We start from the raw sequence: 19,476 nt of genomic DNA, 5'->3' as shown, positions 1-19,476 counted from the left end.
GGACACCACACTCTCCTGGTATCCCTCCTGCCCCTCTGTCTGCCCCTGGGTCTCCATGGTGGCTCTTATCCTTCACCAGGCTAAGTGTTTCAGGGCCCTCCTGTCCCCTCAATCCCTGGACCCTCCTTATTCTCTCTGCCTTCTCTCCCACAAAGACCTTTTCCAGGCTCATGGCCTTGGAGTCTGTCTACAGAATGAACACTTCCAAACTGCATCTCCAGCCTGACCTCCCCGTGGGTTCCAGACTTGACTATGTAGGTGGGTACTTGACAACCTCCTTCACAGCCTGCTTGGCACCTCCATCACAGACCGTCTAACACTGAACTTGACTTCCCCTCACCTGCCCATGCTAGTCTCCACATAGCCACAGAGTTTTCCAAAGTGGTCACACAGGGAATATCTGGGTCATCCAGTGCTTAGGACTCTGTCTTTCATGGTTGATCGCCTACGGGCCTTGGAAAATTCATTGTGGCACACTGCTTTCCTAATGGAGTTTGAATATATTTGAAAATGTTTATAAGCTATTTGAATATCATATCATCTAAGTTCATACTCTACTCTTTGGATGATTTAAATATATCTTGCATTGGAAATCTAATTTCCACCACAACAGTCAGTCACTTTGATGGATTCTGATGATAGTATTCTCACCGGTCCCTGTCCCTGTGCCCTTATTCATCCCACAGACTCAAAAACCCAAGGGATTGTAGGTGCTTGCATAAGCTAGAGAACAGTAGTACCAGGCTTTGTCACAAAACTGTAGCACCAATTTATACTTTTCCCAGAATATTTGCAGTATCCTCTCTGGCCCTTCCCTGGGCTTCCCTGGTGGCTCAGACAGTAAAGCATCTGCCTGCAATGCGGGAGACCTGGGTTCGATCCCTGGGTCAGGAAGATCCCCTGGAGAAGGAAATGGCAACCCACTCCAGTACTCTTGCCTGGAAAATTCCATGGATGGAGGAGCCTTGTAGGCTACAGTTCATAGGGTCTCAAAGAGTCAGACACGACTGAGCAACTTCACTTCACTTCACTCTGGCCCTTGGTATGGCCAGACATCTTATTGATAGCAGGTAAAGTGATATTAGGTTCTGGTCTTGATTTCTATTTCTTCATCATGATGAACATGGCTTTGTTCATTGCATTTCCTCTCTGTGAAAAGCTTTAAAAGGAGGGAAGAGAATGGAATTGGGCAGAGGAAGAAGTTGAACCAAAATGGCCCATCAGAGTGGTCCTGAATTGGGCTAAAGTGGCCGAGGCTGACAATCCCATCTGGATCTGTCTTAGGATCAGTTGCCCCTGAGCAGGCAGCTCTGCAGCTCGGACCACCCCTCTTTTCTTAAAGGTGCATCTGAGAGTCAGTTCCTAAGGTTCTCCCTCAAGGCAGATTGGAAGAGCCCTGATGAGAGCCGAGGCCAGTCCTGCACTGACCACTTTCCAGCTAACTTAACTTTCTTAACTTCAGATAAGCCCTTCCCTTCCCAGAGCCCCTCATCCTACCAGGTATCAGGGGCTAAGATGACAGCCCCTAGTAACCCCTAGTGTGCAGCACTCAGCAGTCCACCGGGGGTTTCTGTGCCCCTCACCTCACAACCCTCTTACAGGCCAACAACCAGGCAGCAGCCTACATCCTGGGGCAGTGCTGCTCCTGTGTGGTCTGAGGACCTGCCTGTGTCCACCAGCTGCCTGTTGCTGGTTCCTGACAAGGTAAGTACAGAGTTGGAGAGTAACTGCTCAGAAACCTTACAGCATGGCAGAGTCTTTCTAGGTGTAATTAAACTAATAATTTAAAACTGGATTAAACTCGTTGTCTTTGTTTTCTTCATTTCCGGGTAATTTATACTGTATCTTACAAATAGGTGGGCTTCCTGACGGTTCAGTGGTAAAGATTCCGCTTGCCAATGCAGAAGATATGAGATTGATCCCTTGGTGAGGAATATTCCCTGGAGAAGTAAATGGCAACTGAGTTCAGTATTTTGGCCTGGGGAATCCCATGGACAGAGGAGTCTGGTGGGCTACACTTCATGGGATTGCAAAGGGTTGGACATGACTTAGTGACTAAATAACAACAAAGAAAAGTCCACAGTGGGTTAGAAAAAAGAAATAATACAGAAATCTGGACCTGTACCACAACATAATGAGGTGATACGCCCACTAATCTTGGGCAACTCCAACAAGATCATCAGACATTTAACACTATTTCAGGGAGGTGGCCCTTTTGATCTTTCATGACTGATATTTACTGATAAGACCAGGGTTTGATGTTTTGTTCTATTCAGGGCTCCTTTTAAAATAGCTGAGAAAAGGAATTTTCCTGTCCATCTATTTCTATTCATTCTCTCACTGGGGATATAACATGACTTATGTAGCACCTGTTCAACTTGAAGAAGGAAACACTCAGGTTAGCTCTCTGGCAGAGAGTGAGGGGAAGACATAAATCTAAGAAAAGTCCAAACTAAGTCTGTGATTGACACAAACCTTCTCAGGTCCTTTAAATCCATTTCCAGGCATTTACAAACAAAGAATAAGGAAGAGCTGGCATTTGTTGTACCCTTATTTATGGATGAAGCTGTTATAGGTGAAGATGGGAGGGAAAGAGAGTTGTGCGGGCACACAATGCAGGCAGTGTTGGGAGTCCGTGGCTACAGCTGGTGACATTGCTGTTTTCAATGTACAGTTCTCCCGAGTTTGAGGCCACAGTAGGCAAGGTGAGAGCAGGACGCCTGGACAGGCAGCTTTCACACTGGGACCAGGATTCTAGATATGAACCTCATCTGTATGAGGAGGTCACTGTCAGTTACATTGAGATACTGTGTGTGTAGCCTCCACCCAGAGCCCAGCAAGTAGCAGGTTCTTAGATAGTGGCTCAGGGAGCTGACTCTGCCTTGCTGTGGGGTCACTAAGACAGATGCTCAGTCCAGCCTGAGGCATCCACTGCCCCTCCATCTGGTCCATGACCCGCTCCAGCTCAAGCACCTCCAAGGCCTCCTACCTACCCGGAGAATAAATTCCTGACACCTGGACTGGAAAAGTTCACCCAGAGAGAAGGCCAGGCATCCTCAGGGACCCCGTCTGCCCTGATCCCCCTCTATCTCAAAAGAACTTTGCTGCACAAAGGCCTAAACCTCAGCCTCCTCTTCCCTAAACCTCACCTTGACCCTGACCCTCACCAGGAAGTCTCACCTACATGTGCTCTGCCCTCTCCTTCCTCTCTGCCTTTGCTCCATCAGCGTCTCCCCTGCTCCCACCTCTGCCTCGTCTTGATGCCTAACAAAGCCCAGTCCTCCGGAGATGGTGAGGCTGTGTTGGGCTACATGGCTGCTGGAGACCTGTGTTGCTTGTCCTTTGTCCTAACTGTCACCTTCCAACAGTGTCACCAGGTTGGGAACCAGTGTGCCATTTGTCCCCTGTGGTTAATGTTGGCTGAGAACTTGTTTCAGGTCAAAGGGCAGCCTGATTTCAGGAGGAGACTCCAGCTCTTCCCCACCCTGAGGGCCTCTGCACCTCTCTACAACAGCTGACAACACCTGTGTTCCTCAGGCTGTCTGAGTCAGCCAGTGTGTTGGTGGGAGATCTTCCAACAAGACAAGGCTCCTCAGGAAGGCTGAGGTCACTGAGAGGGTATCAGGTAGCAGGTGCTGTGTAGTATTGGACCCTTGAAGCTCCTGGCTCTCTGTATCCTTGGGGAGGTTGACTCTTTAACAAACTTCCAAGTATCTGTGCTTAAAACATAAAAGAACATTTTTGTTCACACAAAGTGCAGGGCAGGTATCAATATTTGAGTACCTCTGTAGGCACAACACCCTGAGATCAGGCTCTCTGCTCCATCCTTGTATGGCTCCAAGTTGCAGTGATGTGGGAGATCCCTTTCCCTCTGGCCCAGTTAGTCTTTCCCCATCCCCCATCCCCATCCAGGTGCCCTCATTCTGATGGTCACCTTCTACTGCATCCAGCCAGTCCTGGGATCACAACCATGATTCCCACCTCTGATCTGGGCTCACACCTTGCCCTACCTGGGACCCTGCTGTATGGACATCTCAGCCTGTGTCCTCCAGGCAGACTGCCTCCTGCAGCATCCACAGCATTGAAGTTGCCTAGTTTAATTTCTGAGGGCTCATGGGCTGTTGCTGTGGTAATGCCAACAAGGTGTCTCCAGCGAAATTACCTCCAGGTGTCACATCCTCCTATTGAGTGTGGCTTGGACTTAGGGAGCCATATCCAGCTGAGAGAGTAAGGTAGAATTGATGCCAAGTGACTCAGAGGTTACGTAGTAGAGGTGTATGGCTTGCTCTCTCTCCATCTCTCTCTCTGTCTCTCTGTCTCTCGCTCTCCTTCATGACTAGCTTGCTCTGGAGAAGTCTGATGAGTGGCAACTACAAGGTAATTGACAAGCCCACAAGCAGGGCTCTGAAGGCTTCTGCCAGAAGCTTTGTGAGTGAGCTTGAGAGTGGGTCCTCCAGCCCAAATCAAGGCTCGTGTCCTCCCACACTAGAACAGGTCAGCTGCCTCACCATGAATGAACTGAGTGGGAAGTCTCAGTAGTTCTCAGCCCCCAAGGCATGTACTTGATTACTCATCCATTAATGCTCACAGTCTTTCTACCCCAAGTTAGCCCACAACATGAGTAACTGACTGTAATCAGGACAGTTAGTTGGAAGACCGGGGGATTGGGATTGACGGGGTAGTGTGGAGCTGACTTGACAAATGAGGTGAACTTGATTTACCAAATTGAGGAGATAAGGTATCCAAGGAAAGAAGTCAGCAGTTCCCAAGACATGGTATGTGAGAGAGGAGAAACTCATAGAAGAACCACTGAGCCACCCATAAAAGTGAGGACTTAATAACTCCTTGCTGCCTTCAGACACTAAGGTCTGAAGCGCTTCATTACCAAACACTGGAAAATTGCAGTGGGCGGGAATTTATGTCCTTGGCAAGTCTTGCCCTTCCTTCATGGCCCCACCCACCTCCTACCTCTTCCTTCTTCCCTAGTGGAAACCATCACTCTCATTCTCAAGCCTCCTGCTCTTGATTTTTGCCTCACTTGGGAAAGAATAGCACCCACCTGATCAGGTCAGAACAGGCCATTATGAGATGTTGGGCACATATATGACCTGACTTCTAATTACATCTGTCCCCCAACATTCCCTGTTGGCTCAGACAGTAAGAATCCACCTGCAATGCAGGAGACCTCAGTTCAATCCTTGGGTTGGTAAGATCCCTTGGAGAAGGGAACAGCTTACCCACTCTAGTATTCTGGCCCAGAGAAGTCCATGGTGAGAGGAGCCTGGCAGGCTTGAATCATGGGGTCCCAAAGAGTTGGACACAACTGAGTGACTTCACTTTCCCACCATTCTACACAGGATGTAGAATGGTTAATTATCTCATTAACTCTATTCCACTCCTAAGATTCGAGGTGCACATTGTGATGCTTGTTCCTCTGATAACAAAACAGAGGTTTTGAGGGGGTGTGACTTGCACGTGGTCACTTGTCAGGAAGCATTTAACAGGAGGCTTCCTGTGTGCTGTTTTGGATCTGTCATGAATCCTCTGTTCCTTATTAATTCTTGAATATTCAGGAATTTAGAGGAGTGGCACGCTGTTCCTGGGACTGAGGAATGCATGCTTTTCCTTCATTAGTTTCTCCCTACATGATAAGTAACTATTTACGACCCTCTTCCTTTTTATGAGCCATATGGTAAAAGTGATTATGTACAACCCTTTCTCTTTGATATGGATTGCCTTATGTTTCCTTGATAATTTGTAAGTCTGGACTTTTGATCTTTATCTTTGCTGAAAAAAAGCTATCTTGTAAGACAGTATATATTCCCACACTATGTTGAATAAAACACCCTTGTTCCATCAGAGGTTGTGTCCCCGTGTCTTTCTTTCTTTTTCTCTCTTCTTCTATCTCTCTATTTCTGGCTGATTATCTGGAGCGCGAAGGCGGGCTGCATAACCCAGGGAATATTAGCCTCTTTCCTTCTTTTACTTTCTTATCATCAATTCCAGACCACCAGGTTCTGGTCCATTAAAGGACCCCAACAGTCACTGACAAGGGTTAGGCCAGGCTTGGATGCATATTTACATTCTTGAGATGGCCCTCATTCATAGTTATTAGAGTTGTTAATTTCTGTTGTAAGAGAAATTATTTTCCCACTCCAGGTGTAAGGGCTCAATAGTACTGGCCCTATCCTCCCATCCTGTCCCCTCACATATGCATGTCATTGACCAGTGGGTTAGAATACCTCTCATCAGAGACTTGTCCCCACCTGCCCTGCTTGCAGACACATAGGCCATTTCACTCCTCATGCTCCTTCTCCAGATGGCCTGTCCTGTGTCTATACATAGGCTTCCCATTGTCTCCCACAGAATAGGGCAGAGGTGGTAAGTTGGAGCTGACAGGTCAGGGAGGAAGAGGTAACTTACCATTCTCTGACCCATCTGATCCACCTTCTGGGAAGGGGAAACACGTCAGCAGGGCCAGGTTGGGATTAAATGGGAGGCTGGACTAGTTTAGCCAGAGTTAAAGCTCTGGTGAGAGCTATCAGTTCTGTCGGTTGGGAGGTGGTATGAGGAAGCAGAGGTGAAGCTTCAGTTATCTGGGTTCTGTGATTGCGATGAAGGTCCCACTGGATGATGGCATATCCTGCCGCAAAGGGTGGGGATTTTTGAGAGCTGCCATCAATGAACAAGTGTGGGGTGTTTGGGTCTAGGATGGGCTGATCTGTTATATGTTGGAAGGGGTTTTGGGTAAGATCTACTGTTAGGCTGCAACTATGTAGGAGGGAGTCTGTTGTAGAGGACATGGGTAATAAGGTGGCAGGTTTAAGGGGAAAGCAGGGGGAGAAAGAGCTGAGGGTCAAGGAGAAAGGCATGTAGGACCTGTACCCTGGAAGGGGGAAGGGAGAGGAAAGCCTGATGTGATAGTAAGTCTCAGAAGGTGTGTGGAGAACAGACTGTTAAAGGGGCATGCCTAGAGAGTTTATTTGCTTCAGGTATGAGGGCTGCGATAGCACCCATGGCCTGTATACAGGGAGGCCACCCCTTGGTCACCATGTAAAGCTGTTTTGATAGATAGGCTATGGGAGCCCAGGTGTCTCTGGCCCGCCGACATAGAAGTCCCAGGGGCTGTCCTTGGTTGGAATGGGCAAAGAGAAAGAATGGTCTGGTGTGATCTGGCAGGTGGAGAGTTGGCACTCGGAGGAGGCTCTGGGTGAGCTGGCAAAGAGGACTGGCCAGCGAGGAGGGATTAAAGAGGGGCTCATCCAGACATCCCTTAGTTGCCTCATAGAGTGGCTTTGCAATGAGGGAGAAGTTAGGGATCCAGATACAGAAAAAATTTAGGAGGCTGAGGATAGACAAGAGTTCCCTTTTCATTTTTGGAAGTGGACAGTTAATTAATGCTTGGATTCTATCTGGGGGAATAGTTCTTGGTTGATGGGATATGGAGAGCACCAGGTAGGTGATGTTTGTCTGGGCTATTTGGGCCTTAGATTGGGATACCTGATAACCCCAGGATCCCAGGGCCCCAAGGAGTTTGGCAGTATGTTGGAGGCAGAGTTTTCGGGTTGGGCTACAAAGGAGGAGGTCTTCTACATATTGGAGGAGATGACTCAGGGCTAGGTTGAGTGTCTATAGGTCCTTTTGTAAAGCCTGTCCAAAAAGTGGGGACTGTCTCTGAACCCCTGGGGGAGAACTGTCCATGTTAGTTGTTGGGAAATGTGAGTCTCACGGTCTTGCCAGGTGAAGGCAAAAAGGGGTTAGGAGAGGGGGTGGAGGGGGATGATGAAAAAGGCGTCTTTGAGATCTAATACCATGAAGTGGGTTGCAGTTGGGGGTATGGCAGACAGAAGTGTGTAAGGGTTAGGAACTACTGGGAATGTCAACATGATGGCCTCATTGATTTTTCACAGATCCTGGACCAGTCTCCAAGAGCTTCGTCCCTTCCTTACTTCCAGAATAGGGGTGTTGTGTGGTGAATGGGTAGGAATTAGGATAGAGGCTTGAAGAAGATGGTCTATGATAGGCTTAAGTCCCTTGTGGGTCTCCGGGGTGAGACAGTACTGTTGTTGGGTGATTATAGTTAAGGGATCTTTTAGGGTAATGTGAACTGGGGGATGATGTTTGGCTATGGATGGGTGATCAGTGTCCCAGACTTGGAGGTCTAAGGCAGGTAGATCCAACAGAAGGTCAGGGGTGAGGGATTGGGACTGTCCAGGTGCCATCTGCATGCAGAATATAGAGACTGTATCGAGGTGGGGTATGGTAATAAAGACCCCCAATTTGGATAACAAATCTCTCCCTAGAAGTGCCATCAGGCACTGAGACATTATGAGGAATGAGCATATGAGGGTTGATTAATGGAGGGCTGATTTTTGGCCTTAGGGGAACTCCAAAGACCACCTTGATTGTGAGTTCTGAGTCTTGAGTTGGGCCAGAGTAGGAAGTTAAGAGACAGAAAGCGGCTCCAGTGTCTACTATAAAAGAGATCTTTTTTTTTTTTTTGGCCACTACCCCGTCTACCCTAAGTTTTGAGCTCGTGTTTGGGACATGGGCCAGGGGGCTGGAATCCAGGCCAGGTCATCAGAACAACTCTCGTAGGGTTGGGCTGGGCTTCTGGGGAGAAGTGGGGATCTCCCCAGAGGTGCCAGGGCATCCCTGGGGACAGTCCATCTTCTAGTGTCCCCATTGACCACAGGTTGGACATATTTTTGTCGGTGGCTGCAGGTTCAGGCATGCCTTTGCCCAGTGTCCCAATTGGTTGCATCAGAAGCAGGGTCTGGGGCAGAGGGTGGGGGTGGGGTGGTCTTAAGCCCTGTTCTGGGATGACTTGGGCCAGGCTGATCTCTTTCCTTAATTGCTGCCGCCAAAAAGGCATATTTAGCTTTTCTCTCATGGTCTTTTTCTCTCTTAGCCCCCTCCTCTCTATTATAGAACACCTAGAAGGCTACTTCTCGAAGGCCTCTTTGGGGGGCCTCAGGGCCCTACTCTAGTTCTCAGAGCTTGCGTCTGATGTCAGGGGTGGACTGGCTGATGAATTGAACTTGAAGGTAGAGTAACCCAGCAGGGGTGGTGATATATAGGTTGATATACTTCTGGACTACCTCTGTGAGGTGTGCCAAGAATAAGGCTGGATTTTCATCTGCCCCTTGGGTGATTTCTCTGACTTTATCATAGTTGACATAGATATAAGTATTTTTCTGCATTCCTTCTAGAATGCAGGTAATCATGTGATTGAGTCTCCTGATACCAGGCTGGCAAGTCCAGTGGGGATCTAACTGAGGTGCCACCTCATCAGCAATTGGGCTATCCTTGTCTTGTTTAGGTAAGTGATCAGCATGGGCTTTCACCACTTGCCAGATACAGTCTTTTTCATCTGAGGTAAGAGTGGCATTTAGGATATAATAGACATCACTCCATGTGAGGTTATAGGCCTGGGAGAGTCTCAGGAATTCTTTTCTGTATCTGGTAGGATTTTCAGAAAATGATCCTAACTTTTCTTCTGTCTGGCTCATGTCTGACAATGAAAATGGCACATGGACTCGGGTGGGCCCTCTGGTCCTGCCACCTGTCTCAGGGGAAACATGTGTTGGTTATGTGACCGTGTGGCAGTGGGGGAGGGAAGGAGGGAGGGGGAGTCGGGGAGATGGGGTATCAGGGTCAAGGAGGAATCAGGAGAGGTTTTAGGGTCAGTAGGTGAGTTGGATGAGGGGGAAGGAGAGGGTTGCTGGGGTGGTGGGTAGGGAGGGGGCTCATCTGTGGGGTGGGGCTCATCTGTGGGGTGGGACTCCAGTGGTGCGGAAGGTTGTGATCTGTGGTTAGTTGAAGAAGAGCCCTTTTGCTTGGGAGGCAAGGTGCATAGAAAGACCTCATGGGTGGAGCAGGCTTTGCATAGGAGGGCCTGCTCCAAAGGGCCCAAAAGGCTTGGGCATATGGGACCTCTGACCACTTGCCATTCCGTTTAAGGAAGTCAGTGAGATTTTGAAGAATGTTAAAGTCAAATGTGCTGACTTCAGGCCAGCGGTCTTGACTGTCAAATTGGTATTGAGGACAGATCTGTATACAGATTTGTTTTAAGTGGTTAACTTTGAGTTCAGTGAGTAAGAGCGATTTGAGATTTTTGAGAACACAGAGGGGAATCTTTTGGGACAGATTGGCCAGACCCCATAGTTGAAAGGCAAGCAGAGGCTCCTATTCATAGTCGCAATAGGAGTTATGAGAAGAGAGCTCTGTATTAGGTGGAGCATCCCCTACTGTCACCTACAGAGTGGTCCTAGACCGGGGGTCCCTGGGACCCAGAGAGGACTGAGTTCTAGGGTGCCTCTAGAACACAGTCTGGATCTTACCTTAATCTAGGGGCCTGCCTGAGAGGCGTGTTGCATGTAGAGCAGTCGAATGGCAAGAGTTCCCTATTCCGGAGGTCGTCAGAGAGAGAGAGAGAGGTAAAGGGGGTAGAGCCAAGGCCTGGGGTTATGCAAAGCACCAATAAAGCTTTAGCACAAGGTTTGCACCGCTCACGAAGGCACTAGGCATCCCCGAGGGGAACTTATGAGCCCTGGCAGAAAAGTGAGCTCCGTGGGTGTTTATGCTCCCAGACTCCGGGGAAAGGGAAAACAATGAGAGGGAGGGAGAGTGAGAGAGTGAGAGAGAGTGAAACGAGTGCCTTGCCCCCTCTGGGGTTTCAGCACCAAGAATGTAAGGTATAGTTCCGGCTGAGGCAGAACAGGAAAGACGACCTCAACAGAAGTAGGTTACCTTAATTCAGGCAAGGAGGGGCGACAGTCAGCCTAAGGACCAGGCTGAGCATGGAGAGGGATCAGGGAGACTTCATGGGGAGGTTTGTGGAAGCAATAAGGGAAACGTTAATCAGGTGGGATGTTTTGGGTATTCTTTAGTTGAGATGACATTTGTAGTTGGGCAGGGGGTGATAAGTCTTCTGGGCAGGTGTAGGGGGTTGAAGGTTTCTAGACAGGGGGTGATAAGTCCCAGATAGATGCAACCAGCCTGGAGCATCAGGGCGTAACTAAAGTTCTATTTTGTTTTCTCCGAAGTTAGAAGATTCAGCAAGGGCCTTTGAGACTGTTGTTCTCTTTTCTAGGCCCAAAAGACTCCTTCAACCTCAATGGAAGTAGGTTACCTTTTTTCAGGCAAGGAGGGGCGACAATCGGCCTAATGACCAGGCTGAGTACAAGAGGGATCAGGGAGACATTATGAGGAATGAGCGTATGAGGGTCGATTTTCCAAATTGACAGGGTAATGGAGGGCTGATTTTTGGTCTTAAGGGAGCTCCAGAGACCCTTGATTGTGAGTTCTGAGTCTTGAGTTGGGCCAGAGTAGGAAGTTAAGAGAGAGAAAGCGGCTCCGGTGTCTACTGTAAAGGAGGTCTTTTTCTGGCCACTACCCCATCTACCCTAAGTTCCAAGCTCATGTCTGGGACACAGGCCAGGGGGCTGGAACCTGGGCCCCGTCATTGGAACAACTTTCGTAGGGTTGGGCTGGGGTTTTGGGGAGAAGCGGGGATCTCTCCAGGGGTGCCAGGGCATCCCTGTGGACATTCCACTCTCCAGGTCTGGGAGGTGGGGACCTCCCCAGGGGTCTCAGGGCGTCCCTGGGGACAGTCCATCTTCCAGTGTCCCCATTGACCACAGGTTGGGCATGCTTTTGTGGGGACCACAGGTTCAGGCATGCCTTTGCCCAGCGTCCCAACTGGTTGCATCAGAAGCAAGGTCCGGGGTTGGGGGGAGGGTTTCTTAAGTCCCGGTCTGGTATTACTTGGGCCAGGCTGATCTCTTCCTTTAATTGCTGCCGCCAAAAAGGCATATTTAGTTTTTCTTTCATGGTCTTTTTCTCTCTTAGCCTCCTCCTCTCTATTATTGAACATCTTGAAGGCTACTTCTCAAAGGTCTCTTTGGGGTGGTCTCAAGGCCCTTCTCTAGTTTTTGAAGCCTGTGTCTAATGTCAGGGGCAGACTGGCTGATGAATTGAACTTGAAGGTAGAGTAACCCAGCAGGGGTGGTGATATATAGGTTGATATACTTCTGGACTACCTCTGTGAGGTGTGCCAAGAATAAGGCTGGATTTTCATCTGCCCCTTGGGTGATTTCTCTGACTTTATCATAATTGACATAGATATGAGTATTTTTCTGCATTCCTTCTAGAATGCAGGTAATCATGTGATTGAGTCTCCTGATACCAGGCTGGCAAGTCCAGTGGGGATCTAACTGAGGTGCCACCTCATCAGCAATTGGGCTATCCTTGTCTTGTTTAGGTAAGTGATCAGCATGGGCTTTCACCGCTTGCCAGATACAGTCTTTTTCATCTGAGGTAAGAGTGGCATTTAGGATATAATAGACATCACCCCATGTGAGGTTATAGGCCTGGGAGAGTCTCAGGAATTCTTTTCTGTATCTGGTAGGATTTTCAGAAAATGATCCTAACTTTTCTTCTAACATTGAGAGGGAGGGAGAGTGAGAGAGAGAGAGAGAGAGTGAGTGAGACGAGTGCTTCGCCCTCTCCTGGGTTTCGGCACTAAGAATATAAGGTATAGTTTCGGCTGAGGCAGAAAAGGAGAGATGACCTCAATGGAAGTAGGTTACCTTTATTCAAGCAAGGAGGCATGACAGTTGGACTTATGACCAGGCTGAGCACAAGAGGGGTCAGGGAGGCTTCATGTTAAAGCGAGGTTTGTGGAAGGGAAAGTCAGGCCAGATGTTTTGAGTATTCCTTAGTTGAGATATCATTTGTAGTTAGGCAGGGGGTGATAAGTCTCTGGCAGATGTATGGAGTGGAAGGTTTCTGGACACAGGGTGATAAGTCCCAGATAGAGACAACCTGCCTGGAGCATCAGGGCGGGACCTAAAGTTTGGTTTTGTTTTCTCTGAAGTTAGATGATTCAGCAAGGGCCTTTGAGACTGTTGTTTTCTTTTCTAGGCCCAAAAGACTCCAGCTCTGGTTATCTCCCTTAGGCAGATCATTATGTATCTTACTACAGTAACAAGAAGCCACAAGTTAAAGAAGTAGATTCAGCATAAATTCAAAATTAACCCTTTCAGTTTACAGGATCATGAGAGGGAGACCACAATTCTGCTGAAAGTCCTCCCAGGTATGAAACATCTGCAGAGTTTCTAGGAAAATCTCTTCTGCCCTGGCTTGCTGGTATTCTTCACAGATATTTAAAGATATCTTTACTACACCCCAAACTCCATTCACCCAGATTCTCTGGGTCTCAGATGTAATGCAAGCTTTCAGCAATATGACCTTTGAGACTTAATCCCTTTACTTACAAAATCTTCCTTCTAGAATTTTCTCTGGGTATTTGGGCCTGAGACAGTGCATCTATCACCAATATACAATCTTCACTGTCAGTGGATTGAGATTCTTCCTGCCCAAATAGGATCTGCATTAGTCTCTGCAGTCTTCCTTCCAAACTACAATCCTTGCCAATCTCCAGTTGAACCCAGAGCCCTCTCCCCAATACCCATGCGTCAGGGTGAGCCTGATGAAGCCCTTGCAGTTCTACAGCACCAGCTTGTAGACTCCAGGCCTGGCATCCAGTGACTCCTGGATGCCCCCAACAAGGATGGACAGCAGGTTGCTGCCTTATTTCCTGCTCAGAATGTGATCAGCACTCTCCTTGTCTGATGAGACCAGCCCTGGGGAGAGAGGAAGGTGGTCACGTGAAGTGTGAATGGCAAACATGGTTCAGGAGTATGTTGCCTGGGCTCTACCCCACTCTCCAGCGGGGAGTTCCCTGTTGGCAAGGACCTCCCTTTTCCCAATTCTTCCACCAAGCTCATCACTGAGCACAGAGCTGTGGAAAATGCTTCTTTGGGTCTCATCTCCTTGTCTACTACACATTCACTTGAAAGAAGTACAGAACAATTAGCTGCCTTCCTTAAAACCCTTCTTCATGCCTTCAGCCCTCATCACCCTGGGATAGAAAGAGTGGCAGGACTCACCCCCTGACATGATGTAATCCCTGTAGACAGGGGTCCAGAAACACCAGTGCAGCATCAGATGTGAGCGGATGCCTGGGAAAGCTGAGGAGAAGCCCCTGACCTCTGTGTACAGGTTGGTAAAAGTTCCAGTGGCGAGGACCCCATGAGAGTGGAAGCCAGTGAGGTAGCTCCAGGAGGGGTCCAGGCCGGCAGTCTAGACCAGCTGAAGAAACAGCAACCTGATGAATCAGGGCTGCACCTTGTTTCACTGCTGGTCCACCTGCTGATTTTCTGTGCTGACCTCTTTTGTGTCCCTGAGCCCAAGTGCTATAAACACCCATGTGAGTGTCCTGAGATAAGGGACAGCCTATCTGAGGATCCTTGTCCCCAGGGCAGGCATGGAGCAGAGGAGATGCTCTGGGAGACAGAGGAAGAGGGAGAGAACAGACCCATGAATTGATAAAGCTGATACAGCCCACCAGGTAAGGCAGGCCCCCTGCCCAAGGCAGAGGTGGGACTCCTGGGAGGGTGACAGGGGCCAAGCCCCTGTCCTACATGAAGGAAGACCCTGTCCCAGGCAGAGCCCACCCAGAATGAAGGAGCCATTGCAGGAGGGAGTGAGCATCTCCCCAAGGACTGTGGCAGCTGGAGTTCTGTCCCGGGTGGAGGGCTGGACCCCTGAGTCGCTGTGACTCAGTGTAAGACTCCACAGGATGCTGAAGGTAGGGGCTGGGAGGAGGGGCATGAAGTCTCTAGTGATGCCCACAGGTGTGGGTGGAGAGGGGCCAGGGAGCTGTTGTGCCAAGTCTGTAGGACTTCCTGATACGAGGTCACAGCCTGTCCACAGCACTTCTTCCCCTGCTCAGTCCTCGGTCTGTGTAGACACTGTTGTTCCTGGATAAGGATATCTTACACAGAAACCCAGCTCCTGGACTGATCTTCAGCATGAGGGGGAAGCAGTTGTCCTTGGGAATATCCTGATTTTCCACCATTAGCTCTTAGGAAGCCCATAGGGTGCATTTAGAAAACTTCAGTGCTCAGAAGTAGACTCCTACTTTCCCTAGAAACTCTATCACTAGGTAGTAGCTCACAGAGTCACAGTGCAAATGCTTGTGATGTGGAGTAGGCCCTGCAGAGTTGTTCAAACAAGGAATGTCGCTTGCCTGCCTTCAAGCCAGCAGCCACTGTAGCTGCTGCTGACAATGGGCCTTCAAAGGAACTCAAGATGGAGGAAAACGGGTTATTGGTCACAGAGAGTAAGGATGCACATCAAAGGATTAATTGCAATGAGCCCAGCTTTTTATCTCCCCATGTGTAGAAAAACATGCAAATCATTAATTGGAGACATCTGCTTTTTGACTGGCAGTAATCTTATGATGTTCAACTACATGTTTTTGTTTTTCATTCTCCCCTCAAAATCCCGTAAGTCCTGACTCGTCCCATTTTACCTTCTAGAACACCTTCTCAGAGATTCCTGAGAGGCTATCTCCTGCCTACAGTACTCAGCAATGTGTCAGAACAAAACCCCTGATAGCTTTTATGTTGTGCACTTGTTTTCAGTAGACAGCAGAGACTCCCTGGCCCCCTATTCACTGCCATCCTAAGATCCCTGCAGAGCCTGCTCTATAAAGGTTTGTGGATGTCTTGAAGTTCTCCTGGCAGGTGACAAGAGTCCAGAATCTGTGAGCTGCAGCTCCTTGGGGCAGGATCCATTCTGAGAGCTCTCTGCTCTGATTCTAACCTCAGAGCTAATGCACACACTTTAAAATCAATAAAAGACCCTGCTCTACGTCCTTGAGCATACTTTCTTTCCTCTTAGGGTATCACTATCATCATCTGATAAAGTGTCAGCTAGATGCTCTTAGAAAATCTTGTTTTCATTACGGAATCCTTCACCCCACTGTAAATTCTGTAAATTCCTTGCAGATTTACACCTATAAGATACATAATTGTTCTGCATTTCATGGCTTTTGGCGTTCCTCAAATCCTGTTTTTTTTTTTTCAAGCCCCCATAGTGGCCTCACTCTCCAACCTCTCTGAAGTTAAGGTTGGAGAACTGTAGCCAGACAGAAGTTGACTCTTCCACTGATCACAGAGTGGTAGAAACCTGACTCCTGCCTCCCAGCCCAATATTCTGCACACTGCACACAGGCTCACACTTCTCCATGGACTCATGGGGACTATGGTCCTGACCACTCCCTAGCCAGCTCCATACTCAATGAGATAGGGAAATAGTCCTTTGTGCACTACCATATGGCCCAGCATTTTATGAAAGCACTCTGCCTGCCCCGCTGCCATGGCATGTCTCGATCCAGGTACCACCAGATCACATACAGGATACTGATCATCCAGAATCTTGTGAACAGGAGGCCAATGAAAACTATGTAGCAGGTAATGTCTGGGAGCAGAAGCAGAAACCTTCAGTGGTAAGAGATATGAAGGAATGAGCTGTCCTCATCTACCCAGCACTAGCAGCACTGTCCAGTCCAGCCCTCACCCCAGAAGGAAGAGATCAGCTTCCCAAGGTTTGGAGGAGGAGAGAATGCTGTCAACACCACCAGTGTTACATTGAGAACCTGGATTTGAAACCAGTTGGCCTAATTTCAAACTCGCATTTTCCCACTGCACCAGATTGCTTACTCATTTGGGTCTTCCCCCTCCACCTCCTTTTCTGTCTGTATTTACCAGATGCTCAATAAATACCTGATGGAGATGTGACTGGATGAACTGTTTCTGGTACCCAATCTTTAGAAGCCCAGAGAAAAGGTATTCCCTCTACCCAGCCCACTTCCTGTCTACCCCCAGCCCATCTTTCCATAGATAAATCCCACCACATTCCCCCTTTAGTTAAAGTCCCCCCATGACTTATAACTTTGACACTCAGCTCAAGAAGCTCAGCCAAGCTCAAGCTCCCCACTGGTGGCCCAAAACCTCTCTTGTTCCAGTCTCACTCAACACATGCACCTCATGTTCCAGCTACACTAAGCTGCTCAGCTGATACAACTCCTACTTTCTTTAGGTTTGCTGAGCTCTTTCCATTGCTGCCAGGCCCTGTCCTGCTCAAGGAAAGAGGGAGGAAGAGGACACCTCATGCCTGGTCTGTTCATCAGGACTGCAGCAGGGCTAGAGACAGCCTCAGTGAGCAATTCCTCCCAGACTTATGATTCTGAGTTCCTTCACAGACTAATCCCTGCTTTGTCTCTGGGTCAGGTGGTCTGAGGGTCTATCTTTAATCTGATGCCAATGGAGCTCACTGTTAGAGAATATTGTATCATCTCCATTCCATTCCCTCCACTCAACACTCTGTGCTTATATTCTTAAAGAAGTTCATCCTCCACCTGTAGTCTATTTGAAAGCAGGGTAAACCGGGCCTGTCATTCATAGCCGACTCCTGGAGAAGGGGCCTTTGACCCAGTCTGAATAGTGCATGTGTGGGTATTAAGTGGCTTCAGTTGTGTCTGACTCTGCATCCGTGTGGGCTATAGTCAGCCAGGCTCCTCTGTCCATGGGATTCTCCAGGCAAGAATACTGGAATGAGTTGCCATGCCCTCCTCTAGGGTATCTTCCCAACCCAGGGATCAAACCCACATCTCTTATGGCTCCTGAATTGCAGGTAGATTCTTATAGCTGAGCGACTGGGGAAGCCCAGTCTGAATAGTTGTAAAATGCATAAGCCAAAGTAGGTTAGGGCTCACAGAGGCCCAGTTTCTACAGAGCACCTACAACGTGGCAGGGGCTTGGTACAGCCGTGAACAACAGACAGGAATTCCTGCCCCCGTGGTGTTGAATTCAGGGTTGTGTTTGGGGCACTTTGCTTTGTCATTTCAATTTCTATGTTACTAATTATAACAATTTCTATTTATAACAAGTTATAAATACTTGTTATTGAAATGAATCTTTGATATTTTATTATTGTTTTCAAGTTTTCTTCCAGTATAATTCATTTACAATGTTGTGTTAGTTTCAGGTGTATAGAGAGGTAAATCTGTTATACACATACATATATCCACTCTGATTTTTCTTTTTTTAAATTCTTTTCCTATATAGATCATTACAGAGCACTGAATAGAGATCCCTGTGCTATACTGCAGGTTCTTATTGTCATCTATTTTATATGCAGTAGTGTTATTTTTCAATCCAAATCTCCCAATTTATACTTCTTCCTTAGCCCCTGGTAACTATAAGTTTTTTTCTACTTCTGTTTTGTAAATAAGTACATTAGTACACCTTTTTTTTGATTGTGCATATAAGTGATATCATGTGATGTTTGTCTTTCTTTGACTATTTTCACTCAGTTTGACAATATCAAGGGCCACACATGTTACTGAAAATGGCATTAATTTGTTCCTTTTTTATGACTGAGTAATATTCCATTATCATAATACCACATCTTCTATATCCATTACTCTAATGGATAGGTAGGTGGCTTTGATGTTTTAGCTTGTAAATGTGCTGTTATGAACATTCGGGAGACTGTATCTTTTCAAACTATAAGCTCATGACAGAGGCCTTATGGAGAACAGTATGGAGATTCCATGTAAAACTAAACTAGAGCAACCATAGGACTCAGCAATCCCACTCTTGTGCATATACTCAAAATGATTTTTGAGAGACAATTTGGCAGCATTAAATTAATTCACACTGTGGTATAACTATACAGCCTTTATCTCAGAACTCTTTTCATCTTCCTAAACTGAACCTCTGTACCCATGAAACAAGAACTGTTCCTGTCGAGAGAATAGAACCAAGTTGTTAATAGCAGTTCCTTGTAGGGTAGGATTTGGGGGAAGTCTTTGACTTTTAGAACACACATTTTGTTTCGGTGTGTTAAAATAGCATGTATTTGTTTTTTAGTCAGAAATAAAAAATTAAAAAATACTGGCATTTCCACTTGTTCAGATATAACTACCCACATTTAAACATCTCCCTCCTCTGGGCTCACCCTTTAACTCCTGTCAGCAGGCTATATATTAACTCAGGCATGTTTTTTAGTCCCTGAAGAAAGGAAACCCCTTCTTGCCCCTCATAACACCAAGAAGTAAAAAATGTGATATTTCACTTTACTGAAACCCAGAGAAGATATCCAGATTGGATAAACTCACATAGAAAACTAGTAGGATGAGTGGTGGTTTCACCTCTACTATCAAGTCCATATTATGCTCCCAACATTTATTCATTCAACAAACATTTATCAATATCAACTCTTCTAGGAGATGGAGATGGAGATGCAGATGAGAACAAGACCAACTATCTGAAAGGAGCTTACCTTCCTGCATGAGTGTGTGAATTCTAGAGAAGAGGAAAGAAACAGATTAAACAAGTAACCCACTGGAAAGTATTCTTTTCTGGGACCTGAGTCTTCAGTGAGAGGCCACTCTTCAGGGACCTTCCTGGCCACTTCTTCATTCCTCCCTAATCACCTGCTCTATGTCCAGAGTGAACCAGCTGTCCACTACCTTTGCAGTGTTCACTGACTCCCTGGAAACCCTTACTTTCATACCAGCCGGTGCATTCTGCCCTGTAGACTCATCTCTTACTATCA

General features: G+C 47.5%; 1 pseudogene; it reads right to left on the bottom strand.

Moving 5' to 3' along the window:
- Positions 1-13,398: 13,398 nt before the first annotated feature.
- LOC110152107 (2-acylglycerol O-acyltransferase 2-like) overlaps positions 13,399-19,476 on the bottom strand; it is an 8,382-nt pseudogene continuing 2,304 nt past the window's right edge.

The sequence above is a fragment of the Odocoileus virginianus genome, chromosome 10 (assembly GCF_023699985.2).
Source record: "Odocoileus virginianus isolate 20LAN1187 ecotype Illinois chromosome 10, Ovbor_1.2, whole genome shotgun sequence".
Taxonomy (NCBI): Eukaryota; Metazoa; Chordata; class Mammalia; order Artiodactyla; family Cervidae; genus Odocoileus; species Odocoileus virginianus.
This window is presented reverse-complemented; position numbering and strand designations above follow the sequence as displayed.